The sequence below is a fragment of the Dermacentor silvarum genome, chromosome 5 (genome assembly GCF_013339745.2).
Source record: "Dermacentor silvarum isolate Dsil-2018 chromosome 5, BIME_Dsil_1.4, whole genome shotgun sequence".
In the NCBI taxonomy this organism is placed as follows: domain Eukaryota; kingdom Metazoa; phylum Arthropoda; class Arachnida; order Ixodida; family Ixodidae; genus Dermacentor; species Dermacentor silvarum.
The window spans coordinates 46,232,514-46,245,752 of NC_051158.1; the positions used below are offsets into that span (position 1 = coordinate 46,232,514).

Below are 13,239 nucleotides of genomic sequence, written 5' to 3' on the forward strand. Positions count from 1 at the left end.
TGTTTTCATGGCGACTTTGTGAAACTGAACAAAGGAAATATCCATCATCTCCTCTAGCGTTTTTATTCGTAACATCTCCTGTAGTCGTAGGTGCCCTTTCACAGAAGACGCTGGGGATGATGTTCTGCATCTCCGCAGACGTCACGTCACTTGCTAGCGGCTTCTGGATAACGACTGATAATCGCAAACGTGCCTTTTTACATTTCAGATGTTTCAATGCCCGCTTTCCACGGAATTGCAGTGAACTTAGTTTGGATAATGTGCTCCAACTCTGCATCTTATCCACCTTTGGCATTTACAAGCAACGACTAAATCTAAAGGTTGGCAAACACAGTTCGGCGAGCCGGTAGGTTCATGAACAATCAATTAGTCGTATATGAACCCATGTAAAATATTTCCTGTTGTGCATTGTGAATTCTATTGACGACTAGTACAGGTACAAGGCTACCGCATCTTTATTAAAGACGAATATTGGGCTACCTAAAGACGAAAAACTTTGTATGTCTGTGTGTCTGTCACCCGATTCAACCGCCCGGCCAAAACCAACCAAGCTGCTACCACCGGTGGCACGGGGTCATACATGTCAACGCAATGGAAACCTCAGGCCTATTTGAGGCAAAGTGTATATATACGTAACAGTGATCCGCAGCGTTCATTTAATTAAGAATACACATTGGACTGCTTTTTACTTTAGTAAATGAAAGATCATGCAACGCGTTACTAATGGTGTCGAAGAGACGCTACGAGTTAAAAACAAGCCGACTGAAGCCGCGGCTCTGTAGCCGGCTTTAAGCCAACAGTAATAAAAGGTCCCAACAGATGGCGCGAGAGCAGGGCGTACGCGGGAAATTTGAATTCAATTCAGCAAAACTTCTAATGCAGCCATCGTGGGAGGGGAAGAGCGTGAGGGGTTGAAGGGGGGAGAACCAAGGGGGTTATGTATCAGGGGCGGCAGAAGACTATATCGTCTTTCGACGCCATTTGCAGCGAAGCAAGCAGATACGCGGCCAATTTTTTTTCTGGTTAGAAATGAGTGTAGTACTGCTACAGGTTGAGTGGCAGTCGCTCCACCAAATGTCACTCAAATATAAGTTTATGAAGCTGTCCAGTGTGACAGCCCAGGCTTCATTGTAAATGTTCACGTAAAAATTTGGCCAATAACCGTCGATACGATTATTATTTAGCAAATATCACTAATAAATTTTAGCCTTTTGACGGCATTCCTGCTTTGGAGAATTGAAGTCACGCAGCGTAACCTCTTGATAGAAATTCTCTTCTGTCCACCGGTACCGAGAGTTCAGGGTTCAAAATTGGCGGCGAACTGTGCTAGTGCTCCAGTTTTTATTATGTTGCCGAACTACGGAAAAATGTGGTACGGAATCCTGTCAACTGAAAAGCAATACATTTCATGACACGTACTGACACTGTATTTCTCGAATCTGGCGCTAGGCACAGAGTGTCCAGCGAAATGCCATGCTTCGATTACCGCTTAGCTTCAGTTCGGCAAGTGAACATTGCCTCCTAAAGCCACGTTCTTATAACCTAATTAATCATACTAGGTTGTTAAAAGGGACCCAAATACAAAACTAATTTGAGTCCTATTGGTAAATTTATTTTCTACAATAACAAGAAAAACAAAACACTTATACCGCGAGAGGGAACCCAGTAGAAAAAATGAAAAAAATGAAAGACGGGTGGCGAGGCGAGGCGGCCTCTGCAGTTCCCGCACCAGCTTCCTTTTTAATCTGTAATGATGAAATACATTGTATCCTCGAAAAACCAAAGACTGAACTTAGCAAAGTTGAAGGACTTTTACTCAGCTGCAACAGCGCAAGTAAGAAAAACAACTTTGCAATTCATGACGTTGCACTTTCGCAACGGCGCTGAGGCTTAGGTGCCGAATTTTAAAAAAAATGAAGGTTAACCTTTAGTTCCGCGTCTAGTAATCAATGTGTTACCGCGAAATTAACGAAAGCAGAGTATGGAAGGATAATTCATTGACTTAGTGTTTCTCTTGCTGATCTAGTGTACCAATACTATCGTACTGGCGCCTATCGCGAAAATCCTGATTTCCAGTGGTGCTATGCAGCTTGGACAGGAAGAATTATAATCACTTTCTCGTAAATTATAAATTTTCATCGTGTCAGTGATGTATTATTGTTGTATTTGCACAGCCTCTTTTTAATTTTTTTTTACCTGCATCTTTTTTTTTTCTCTTATTGTAAATTTGTTTTTGAAATTATGTGTTTTAATACCGCTGTGATGTACATGAAAATGCCCTTAGGCATTTTCAAGTGGTGTTATTACCGCTTTTCGCCTAAGGGACCCCCAACTGTCGTTAGAAAGAAAGATTTGATTTATTGTATTCTATGTTTTAGAAAAATTCTAAGCACTTCATTTGTGAGACGAACTTTGCTCATTTATTGACTATCTGCTTCGACCATTTGTCTGTGAATTAGTAAGTGGAAAAACAACATCGTGCGTCGTGAATGTGTTTGAAAACTGCGTTGAGATTGCCTTTCTACCTCTATAGATGGGTATTGCCCGGAGTTTTTGTTTTTCTCCTAATACATTGCATCACTCCATAGCGCATCCTTAATTTGCTCTCGAGCTTCTTCGGGAACATCCAAGTTTCTACCCCATATGTTAGCACCGGCAAAATGCAATGATTGTACACTTTTCTTTTCAGCGACAGTGTTAAGCTCCTAGTCGGGATTTGGTAATGACTGCTGTATGCACTCCGAACCATTTTTATTCTTCTGTAAACTTCCTTCTCATGATTCAGGTCTCCTGTGGGTAATTGACATATATATAAACGCACTCGTGTACAGACGTAGAGGCTGACTCGCGATCATGAATTCTTGTTCCCTTCTCAGAAAAAAATGGAGCTGGGCCGGCCATGTAATGAGTAGGGCAGATAGCCGGTTTACCATTAGAGTTACAGAATGGCTGTCTAGGGAAGGGAAGTGCAGTCGAGGATGGCAGAGAATTAGATGGGGTGATGTAATTCGGAAATTTGCAGGCGCAACTTAGAATCAGCTAGCGCAAGACATGGGTAATGGATGTCGCTGAGAGAGGCCTTCAACCAGCAGTGTACATAAAAATAGGCTGATGATGATGATGATGATGACTGTCCCAGGTGCACCAACTTGGCAGGGGTAAGAAGTTCTGGCTTGCCTTCACTGCGGTGGGCCCAACCGTTGCTCTTTGTCAAGCCATTGGACATGAGACTACCGAAAACCCCTTGTTAATTTGGCTGTGGCCACAAAACACGGCTCGTACCAACGAGTGGGGATTTCCCTCACTGGAGGTAGTGAAAATTACACACAACAAAAATAAATTATGAAAAAAACAATCAAAAACGGTAGATTGTGTAAAATAAGCAAGACGAAATTTTGCTAAGAAATCTTTAATTTACACCACAGTCGTGGGCACCCCTAGGAGCATAACCCTGTGGACGCTTCAATGAACATAAGTAGACCGGCTATAGTGGACCTGGGGCTCGTACCCAACGGGCGCGCACCAGAAGCCAATATGTAGGATTTATGCCGGTGAACAGATTGCTAGTTGTGTTTACGAAAGAGATTGCGTGGAGGGAGGAGATTCTTCGGCAGGAAAGAAAAAAGAAAGATGGCTTCTGGTTCGTTGCAAAAAGAGCAGGGGTGAGTTCTAGAAAAACCTGATCTGTGAAGGGAAAAATTAGGCTCGGAACTACGCAGCAGCAGCTTCATAACGTCACCTCGCATTGACGCGAAATGCATTGGCTCGGCTTCCACGAAAACGTCGAAAATCAAGGCTACGCCTTTATCTCTTGCTTTCCATCTGTGTTTAGTCATTGTTTCTGCTATCTTTGTGAGCATAGCCTCACTTTTGCTGCAGAAAACGACATTTCGCGCTTCCGCGTCTGCACTTATCTGCTCTTCCTGTGTATTTCAATTTACTGTGACCTGCCTTATAGTCTGCGCTTTTAAGGCGAATCTTTGTTCGCCTCTTCTCCTCAATTTGCGGTTGCCGGCTGGTGGCTGCTCATGTCTTGCCAGTTATACAGTGTTAGCTTAAATTATTCATGGGGTTTCAAAGCACTGTTTATTTACAATTATAGGACGTACAAAGAGTACAACTTGTACCACACGGTAGAGAATTTTGGATCAGTGGATGTGAGCAACTGAGCACGTACCACTGGATATGTTCCGAAAAACTACTACGGGCAATAGGTATGTGTAATTGGGCGTGTACCACTGGGTGTTTTTACGAATAGACAACTTGAGCCACTGCGTGTGGCAACTAGGAATTGGCCTATGGATATGTTTCCGAGTGAACAACTTGGGTCACCGGCTATGAGCAACTATACAGGTATGTGCCGCTGTTTGGGTGCCCGAATAAACAAGTAGAATAAGTGCTAAGCAGTGAAAAAAGTCGTGGCAACAAATGTTGAGGGTGAAACCAAGAATACAGGGAACAAACCTGTACCAGAGCGTGAATAATCCGAGGAGCGTTGAGCAGCACCGCAGTGAAAAACAAGACGGCTACAAAGATGTGAAGAAAACGGCAACAAAATCAACCGAGTGTGACGAAAGAAGTTTGGTGAACCAAATGAAATCACAGCGGTAATTGAGCAAGAAGCCTTGAGCTGTATAGAAGGGAAGGACAAATTAGTGGACATCAAAGATAGCTTCGCTCATCAGTGTTTAAACGTATGCTTAGGAACCGCTGATTGATTTTTAAACAAGTTAATAACTTCTAAAGTATCCTGGTGACTACTCAATTTATGCCCGATCGTCAGTAACACACAAGGCAAGTCAATCCAATGGTAAATTTTACCCGCCGGAGCTTCTACGGAGCGAAAAAAGAAAAGGCAGCCTATACTCAGGGAAGCACTGCCACCTCGCGAGCTTTCGACAAAGTGAGTTGCGTTCTCCCTGCTGCAGCATACCCTGCTGTGGCGCTGAATGCGCTTCCGCGTGAGCTTCTAGAAATTCATTCAGCTCCTGGTTATTTCACAATTTGTTTCATTACTATATTGAAAAAGAGCCGGCACTAAGACCACCTTCCTCTATCCGTCGTCGCCATCTAGGACGCCACAAACTTCGAGACAAAAATATTGAATATTATTTCATAACAACGTGATTATAACATTATATATATATATATATATATATATATATATATATATATATTGTGTACAGAGAGAAAAAGCATATTTATTATGACATCCACTTTTGATACTCACAGCAGTGCTTGCCAAGAAGACAGTGTGGAGAAGTGTTGTTGTTAGTGATGTTGTTGCTTTTTTTTTTTTTTTTTTTTGGGGGGGGGGGGGGGGGGAGGGAGTGATATGTTATGCCAGCATACGCAATGTTGATAAATCGCTCAAACGTCGTAGACGTATACAAAATGATAGAAAAGATGGATGTGAAAAGAATTTTTAGGGCTTTTTGTCTACGTCCTTACCATCGTGTACAATGTGTAATATTGACTTCAAATAAATTTTGAATTTGACTTCTACTCTGATAATATGCGAAAATGGAACTTGGCAGAAATCTGCAGTGCTGTTTTTGCAGGAACACGAAGACCAGTTGAAACTGCAGGATTTTCTCTTAAGCAATGAAGTAGAGCTGTAACACAACAATTATCTTTCAGCGCTGTAAGAAAAGTCTGCCGGTGCTTTGTAGCACTCACTTTCTTCGGCCCCACTTCTATGTTTCAGAAGATTGTTACAAGTTTACCTATTCCGTACCAATCTCTATCTTCTATCCCATTAGAATGAGCACTGTAGGCATGCATACCTAGCCTACCTGTTTTTCTAACAGCGGAGCTGTTTAAGCTCTTGGTTAGGCCACGTAGTGCGAACAAGAAACGGCTCCTGGCGATGACTTCCGCGCGCGCTGCCTAGAAACCACCTCGCGTAGCGGCGAGTGCTTCGCCTCCTCTCTCTCCAGCCACGCTCCGGCAAGTGTGGAGGCGCAGCTTGGCCGTGACGTCACCGGGGACATAAAGCTCGGTGCTTCCGGGACGACGGCAGAAATCTCGTCGACTCTGTGCTGTCCACGTGTTTCCTTGACATGGGACGTTAAGGCGAAGGAAGGAGAGCATGCGCGCGGCGCGCGACATGCTCGGAGAGAGCGAAAGAGAAAATGAGAGCTATAGACAGAGAGAGAAAGAAATTGTAACAGCACCAACCAGGCAACTCGCAGAGCTGCTGCCGACGCCGTGCGCGTTTCCCCGCGTTCGCGCTGAACGCACGCAGTGTCCATGATTGCAGCCGGCGGCTCGGCAGGTTCCGACTAGCCACGCCTCGGCAAGTGTGGAGGCGCAGCTTTACCGTGACATCACCGGGGAGATAAAGCCCGGAGCCACCGCGACAGGCGGCAGAACTTTCGTCGACTCTGTGCCATGCACATGTTGCCTTGACATGGGGCGAGCAAAGATGATCCGGACACCCGAAAGAGAAGTCACTTATCAGGAAGCGCGCCGTGCTGCCAGGCGAGAATGCGATCGACAACGACGAGCCGACCCGAAATACCGTGCCGAGGTTGCTGCTGAGAAGACACGTCGCCGAGCCGAGGACCCTGAATTTCGAGAACGTCTCGCAACATCTTAGCAAAAATTTAGCAATACCTAGCAACAACTTAGTCAACCCTAACTCAATTTAGTCAAGATATACCCGCCGTGGTTGCTTAGTGGCTATGGCGTTGGGCTGCTAAGCACGAGGTGGCGGGATCGAATCCCGGCCATGGCGGCCGCATTTCGATGGGGGCGAAATGCGAAAACAACCGTGTACTTAGATTTAGGTGCACGGTAAAGAACCCCAGGTGGTCCAAATTTCCAGAGTCCCCCTACTACGGCGTGCCTCATAATCAGATCGTGGTTTTGGCACGTAAAACCCCATAATTTATTTTATTTTTAGTCAAGATACATAAAAGCTGGAAGAAGCTAGGTTATCACAAGCTCTGCTGTTGACTCCAGCCTTGCACCACTAGTGCACTCTGTCCACATTTTTAATGGCGTCATAAAAAGATGTTCGCGCACAAATATGGCGCTGGCTACTCTTTGGCTCCGAACATATAGTGCCATACACGCATGATCTTATACACCTACGCACGTAGTTTATGCAGAAGAACGAGGTTGCATAAGTTTACGCACACACCTCAGCATTACAATATAAATGTCGAAACAGCGCAACACTACAAAGGAACTCGCGAATCAAGAGTTCGTACACAGACTGCACTACAATAAGTTGTTCCTATAATACAAAATCGCGATATTATGCACGCACAACATGAAAACTGGAAAGTAGACAGACTCGGAAGTAACATTACCCAGACGTTAACATATATACGTACATTACCAACCATCTCAAACAAACTCGAATATTTCTGTAACGTAGATATATATCAATCAAATAAAAATAAAGTAGCACCATTTTTCTGCAAAGAACTATAGTTCTTTGTCTTACTGTGCTATGCCTCACTTCACTTAGCTAGTCTTTAGAGTTTATTTCTCCCTAGGCTTTGCTATAGGCTATCTATTTATCTTCCCATTGTTTTCTGTGTAGCATAGTTTACGTCATAGAACATAATGCAAAGAACTATAGTTCGGTTTCGCCGAGCGTTTAACCCATTGCGCCACAAACATTTGCAGAGAGTACACAGACGCGCCTTATATATCTAACACTCCTCCGTGTACCCGCGCTCTTGCTCGGGGCGGTGCCGCCGCCTACGAGCAGAAAAGAGAAGTACTGCATTTAACGCGCACCGACAGTGAACGCTTCGGTGGTCTTAGCGATGCCAGCATTCTGGCATCAAGAAGCACTAGAGGTGGCGTTCATACTTCTCCGCTAGGTTTCTGAAGTTGATCGCGGAGGCTGCAATTACGAGTACGCGTTGATTTGACTCGGTGACGATTTTACGTGCTTTGTCTTGCGCGTTGTATTTGTGTCTTCTTGGTCTTTCATTGTTTTGCAGCTGTGTATGCGATCAGTACGTTGGTAGTCGTTGGAGGAGACGTAGGCGTGTTGCATCAACGCCTAAGGGCGCTTTAGCCACAAAACACCAATAACATATTCGTAGGGACATTATTTTTTTTCTAACCTTTCATCATCATCGCCACCTATCGCTAATGGCTTTCAGTGTAGAAGAGCATGGCCCATCAAGCTGCTCTCGCTTTTCTCTCGTCCATGGTGTCCTTGAAGAAGGTGTATCCGCACATAATACGAAAATTGAAATAAGAGAGCTGCTTCTTGGACTCAAAATGGCGGTTCCTCGTACGCTTGCCCTGCGTCGTTGTCCGTGCTCTGCTCGTGTAGAGCCCGGACTATTTATTGCTCGGGTCTCCGATACGACCGGGATTGTGTCGGAGGGTTGCACATACAGATCGGCTTACCGGACACTGCCTTCTCGAGGCACGCTCGTAAATAACCGCGCGCCGAGGAAGAACAGCATCATAATGCACTTTTATCTCCATGAAGTCAGTGTCCCCTGCTTTCAGTCCACGGACAGTCTTTCGGTGACCTCATGAAGTAATAGCAAAAGAATCGCGTATATGGGGGGGAGGGGGGGGGGGAATGAAATTTTCATGCTTGTGGTTGATACCCAAGCGCAACTTTTTTTTAACGCAAAAGTGGTAGACTTCTTATATTTTTATATGTGCATGTGATTGTTGGCGTAATGCCAACGCGGAAACAGTTGTTTCACAAGATGCGTGAAGCAAGTCGTCCGCTTCAATGCAATGTGATATAAGAAAATAGGTACGGCCTGCCCCGTCAGGCCGCCTGCAATGGATGCGAGCGTGGAAGAAGTTTAGAAAAGCAATAGGAGAAGCTTTGTCAAGCGGGTTTTTAGCGGCTTTTACTTCCATACGCCTCTAACTTGTAGGTGAACACGCTTGTTGGAAATACGTTCAATTCAAGTCAAGTGAAAGCATCATTGCAAAGTGTTCCTGTGAATTACGTCAGCAACGATTCTCTTCCGCCGGAAGCAGTTTGCCTAACTGTTGGTAAGAACTGGGTCCTTGCACCTACCATTCGCAGTTTCGTAGCACTAAGATAAGTCTTACGTTGCATCTTTCCTGACAGTATATGACAGCATACGACACACCTCTCTGAGCGGTAACTAGGCGTTACAATATAACCTCACCGAATGCTGAAATACAGGTATAGTAGTTGTGTGGCTACTCGAGAACTTCGCAAGGGCACATCGTCACAGTGCGCAGTGACCCGCTTGATGGCCGCACTAGTCACGCTTGAAATGAAGTTGAAGTGTGGGTTCGGCAAGCTAGGATTGTTTGGTTGGCATTTCCTATAAAACTGGCGCAAGATCATTTTGTGGGACTTGTTCATAGTGGGACGGAGTCGTCTAGAGAGCGGGACATGTAGGGAAAGATTAACGGAAATGACAAATAATACATTGTTCTGTAATGCAAACAAGGAAACACCTTGCACTTTAATGTCACAATTGGATAATAACCCTGATTCCGTCCCGGTTACCACGCCAACCTTTTCTATATCATTAAACACAGAAACTGTGCAGTTATACGGTGATGGATATTAGGGATCAATTGACAATGACAAAATGTGCTGCCGGAAAACCATTTTTACATTTTGTAAAGGGGTTTACTGTCATAGTGCAATACTTGGCTATTCATGCATAGAGTTAATATCACCAACTCTAGATGGAATGCTCCCCATGGTGCCCATGCATTGAAGTCGACAACCGTGAGGGCGCCGCCATTTTGCTACTCTGTGCAAGCACGCAGGCGCAGACGACGAGGTGCGAATCCCTACGAAACTAGCAATCAGCCCGATTCCGAGCCTTCCTCAGGATGGTGGCGCCATCTAGTTCAGGCACCTGCGAACGCATCCTTTCACCGACCGTAATTTCTACATTAAAATTTTTAAAATATCTTCCGGTATTTCTGAAAACCATACGAATGAACTTCGCAGGTTGTCCATACGTAGGTGCTACGTTTAATTGTATGTCCTTGCATAATATTTGGAATATTTTTAGCATCTTAAAATGAGTCGTAACGAAATTTGCCATTTTCTCGCACCTGTTTTCCTCTAGAGTTAGTATACTAAATGTAAGTATTTCAAGTAAAAAGTGCGGTCTTTGGGGAGTGATATCTGACATCGCCATCAAAATTAGCCACAAAGTAGCCGAGCAGTAAGGGAGACAGAGTTTAGAAGCAAAACCAGCTACAAAACTAACCAAATTTGCGCAAAGTAGACCCCCCCCCCCCCCCCCCCATCACACACGAACTTACAAGCCCCGATATCCCATGAACATCCTGACTGCGTAAATTATTCCAATCCGTCAGCTAGTTTGTTAGCGCATGCGCGTTGTTCATCCCGTAAGGTAGTGGTAGCGAAAAAAGTACCGTTGAAAGGAGAGTTATGGTCAGTCAGAACTCAAACCAACGCTAGAACTTGCTTCCAGGTGGCGCAACAAGAAGGGTTGTGCGTGTGTTGACTACACGCGTGTCATTATTGAAGCTGCTCATCACACATAAGCCCTGAAACGGAACAAACCATATGTCAATTACACTATCAATGTTTTTTGCCACCATACTGCATTAGATCAAAAAGAGTTCTACGGAGAACTATGTATGCGACCAGAGAGCAGTCAGGCGCGTAGTAGGTTCAAGACTTTCGACGCGCCAGCTTACTCCGCGCAGTAGGCTATATCGGCGCTTCCCAAGTTCGGCGTTATATCTGCGCTTCCCATTATCTACGGGCTTGTATGACAGACTTTGACGAGATTGCATACCTGCGACCACGGGATTGTGTGCCTCGGGTTTTGCTTTCTTTTTGTGCTTCTCTTCCCTCTCCCTCTTTCTATCCTCCTGCCCTTTCCCCCGTGCAGGGTAGCCAGCCACAACTCCCTCTGGTTCACCTCTCTTCCTTTCTTTACATAATCTCTCTCTCTCTCACTTAACAGAACGCACCCCTTTGAGCAACATGACAGGTTACCACCAAATTTGTATTCAAAAGGCAACAGCGGCTCCGAATTTGGGGGAAACAAACCCTTCCATGAGTTCAACGAATACGCAAGTCACTAGTAGTCATTGCTCGAAAACTATAGACTCGGTGTTTCCTCACCACAGTTCTCATTAGTGTACACTGCAGCCCGCACGTAAGTGGTTACGCCTAAGTGGTATATTGCAGCACAGATACTGCCGCAAGGCCATGTTTTGTAACGATCCATTTCATTCGTCATTTTCCTTCTCTTAAGATCCGTCGCGCTGTGTGGCCGCCATCCAAGCTGTAATGGCTGGACGGTGATGTCTGAGCCAACGCCGTAGGTCAAAAATAATGAAAAGTTAATTTGACATTACAGACCGATTGAAATACGGTCTGTAATCGAGCAAGAAAGTAAGCGAACTAGCGTTACACACACAGGACTAAACCATATTTCACATGCCGGCACGGCCAATGGCCCGCGATACCGGCCCACAGCGTCTGCAGAAATCGGTCCACGGCATCAGCTGCGGGTCGACCACGGCAGAGTTAGGACTCGCTGGACAAATTTTGCAGCGACACTGTGTCTGAACCACGTCAGTGCGACAGTGCTGTGTTACGTTTCAATTGACAAGTACCAGTTTCTCCCAATAGGTGAAGCATCGATTGGAATATAGCAAATTATTAGACAGCTGTACGAAGGAAAGTAGATTTGTCGGCAATATAAATTTGTGAAGATCCACTTACCAACTAAATAAGCAAGCATGGTGCTATGCGCGCACAGGCAAACTTGAACACATCTAACCAGATGACCGCGGACACTCGATGTCAAAACGCTGGCCTGAGGAAGAGCGCCAGCAGCAGCGAACGAATTGAGTTCGTGCTGCCTCTCGCTTCAACGCAAACTAAGCGGCGACAATACGGCGAACACGAAGCTATCAGCCCTCCGCGCACCTAGACTATGTACCCATCGCAGATCGATTTTAAGATAAAGCCCGCGCTGCCGCTCAGCCACGCTCTGCGAAGCCGCCGCCGGAGTAGAACGCCCCTTCTCTCGCCCGGTGGCTTGCGCTCGATGGAAGACGGCGCGGCGCGCTTCCTCCCCGCCTTCCTCCATTGCGCGTGCGAGATCAAGCCACCATCCTCGACTCACACTTGCACGTTTTCACTCTCATCCACGGCATACGGCGCGCGGCGCAGATGGTAACGCACTTGGACTTTATTTGGAACATAACGGCAACGCCGACGTCAAGTGCGTAAATGCTAATTAAATGTCCATATAATTGCTATCGCAAGAAAAAATTGCGGTCGCAGTGCGGCGCGCGCACGACTGCCCGAAACAAGATATGCAATATGCAAGAGATGTTTTGCGTATTGCGTTTCTTGGTAAAACATTCAGGGAAGACATGGAGGCCAGGTCCTTAAAGCCATAGGTAACTTTACAATATAGACGTAGAGGTTTTAGGGATGAGAATGAATACACAAAATATTTACAGGTAAAATACTGCATCTGAGTAAATGTAGGAAAACCGGATTAGCTAGAGCAGGATATGTGACTAATTGGCACTGCCCTGTTTCAAAAGGGATGCCATTAGAAATCATCGTCGTCATCATCGAACGTGGGAAACAAACGTCCCCCGAAAGCAGTGCGGCACAGTTCAACGCGAGGGATTGCATCGCTGAATCACAACATGGTAAACACTAACGTACCATATCGGTTACTTTTCCTCTATATCAACTCTCAAAAAGTTTAGGGTCATGCCGGTAGCCCTCTTAAGTGCAGCCACTAGTATAGTACACTTACACTCCTCACTTTGAAGAGGGTTACCAGCCGACGAAAAGTGATAAAATTTGCCCGCCACATCAATTTACAAAGGTCCGGTCGATATAGCATGATGGCGAAATGATGTAGCGACCTTGAGGTGACGGCAATAAAGCTTCTGTAATTACGCCTTTACTCAGGAACAGCGCTTTATCTTTCATATTTTCTTATTGTATTTATCTTCATCTGGCCCGACCGCCTTGCATCGATCCCACGATGCCGAGGGCTGTGTTGTTATATGAAGTTCAGCTATTGCGTGGAGTAAATGGATTTATTGATCGCTCGGAGCTTGCGCTCCGCTATAACAATCGGTTTGCAACGGCGGCTGCCAGTGCTTACAGCCCTTGGAGGCCGTCGATACGAACCAAGTATCGCCCGAGAACAGTGGCGTAATCAGGATTCTATGTTAAGGTTGTGTTCAAGTCTCCATGGGCCTGTCGAGTGAAAGAAAAATATTGTGCTG

The 13,239-nt window shown here is 45.5% G+C and overlaps 1 protein-coding gene across 1 annotated transcript in view; it reads left to right on the forward strand.

The window, feature by feature from the left end:
* Nucleotides 1-3,176: 3,176 nt before the first annotated feature.
* Nucleotides 3,177-13,239, forward strand: part of LOC119453350 (probable aconitate hydratase, mitochondrial) — a 327,347-nt gene continuing 317,284 nt past the window's right edge. The window contains exon 1 of the mRNA XM_037715391.2: nucleotides 3,177-3,187. The gene's annotated coding sequence lies outside the window, so the exon portion shown is untranslated. The remainder of the gene's footprint in view (nucleotides 3,188-13,239) is intronic.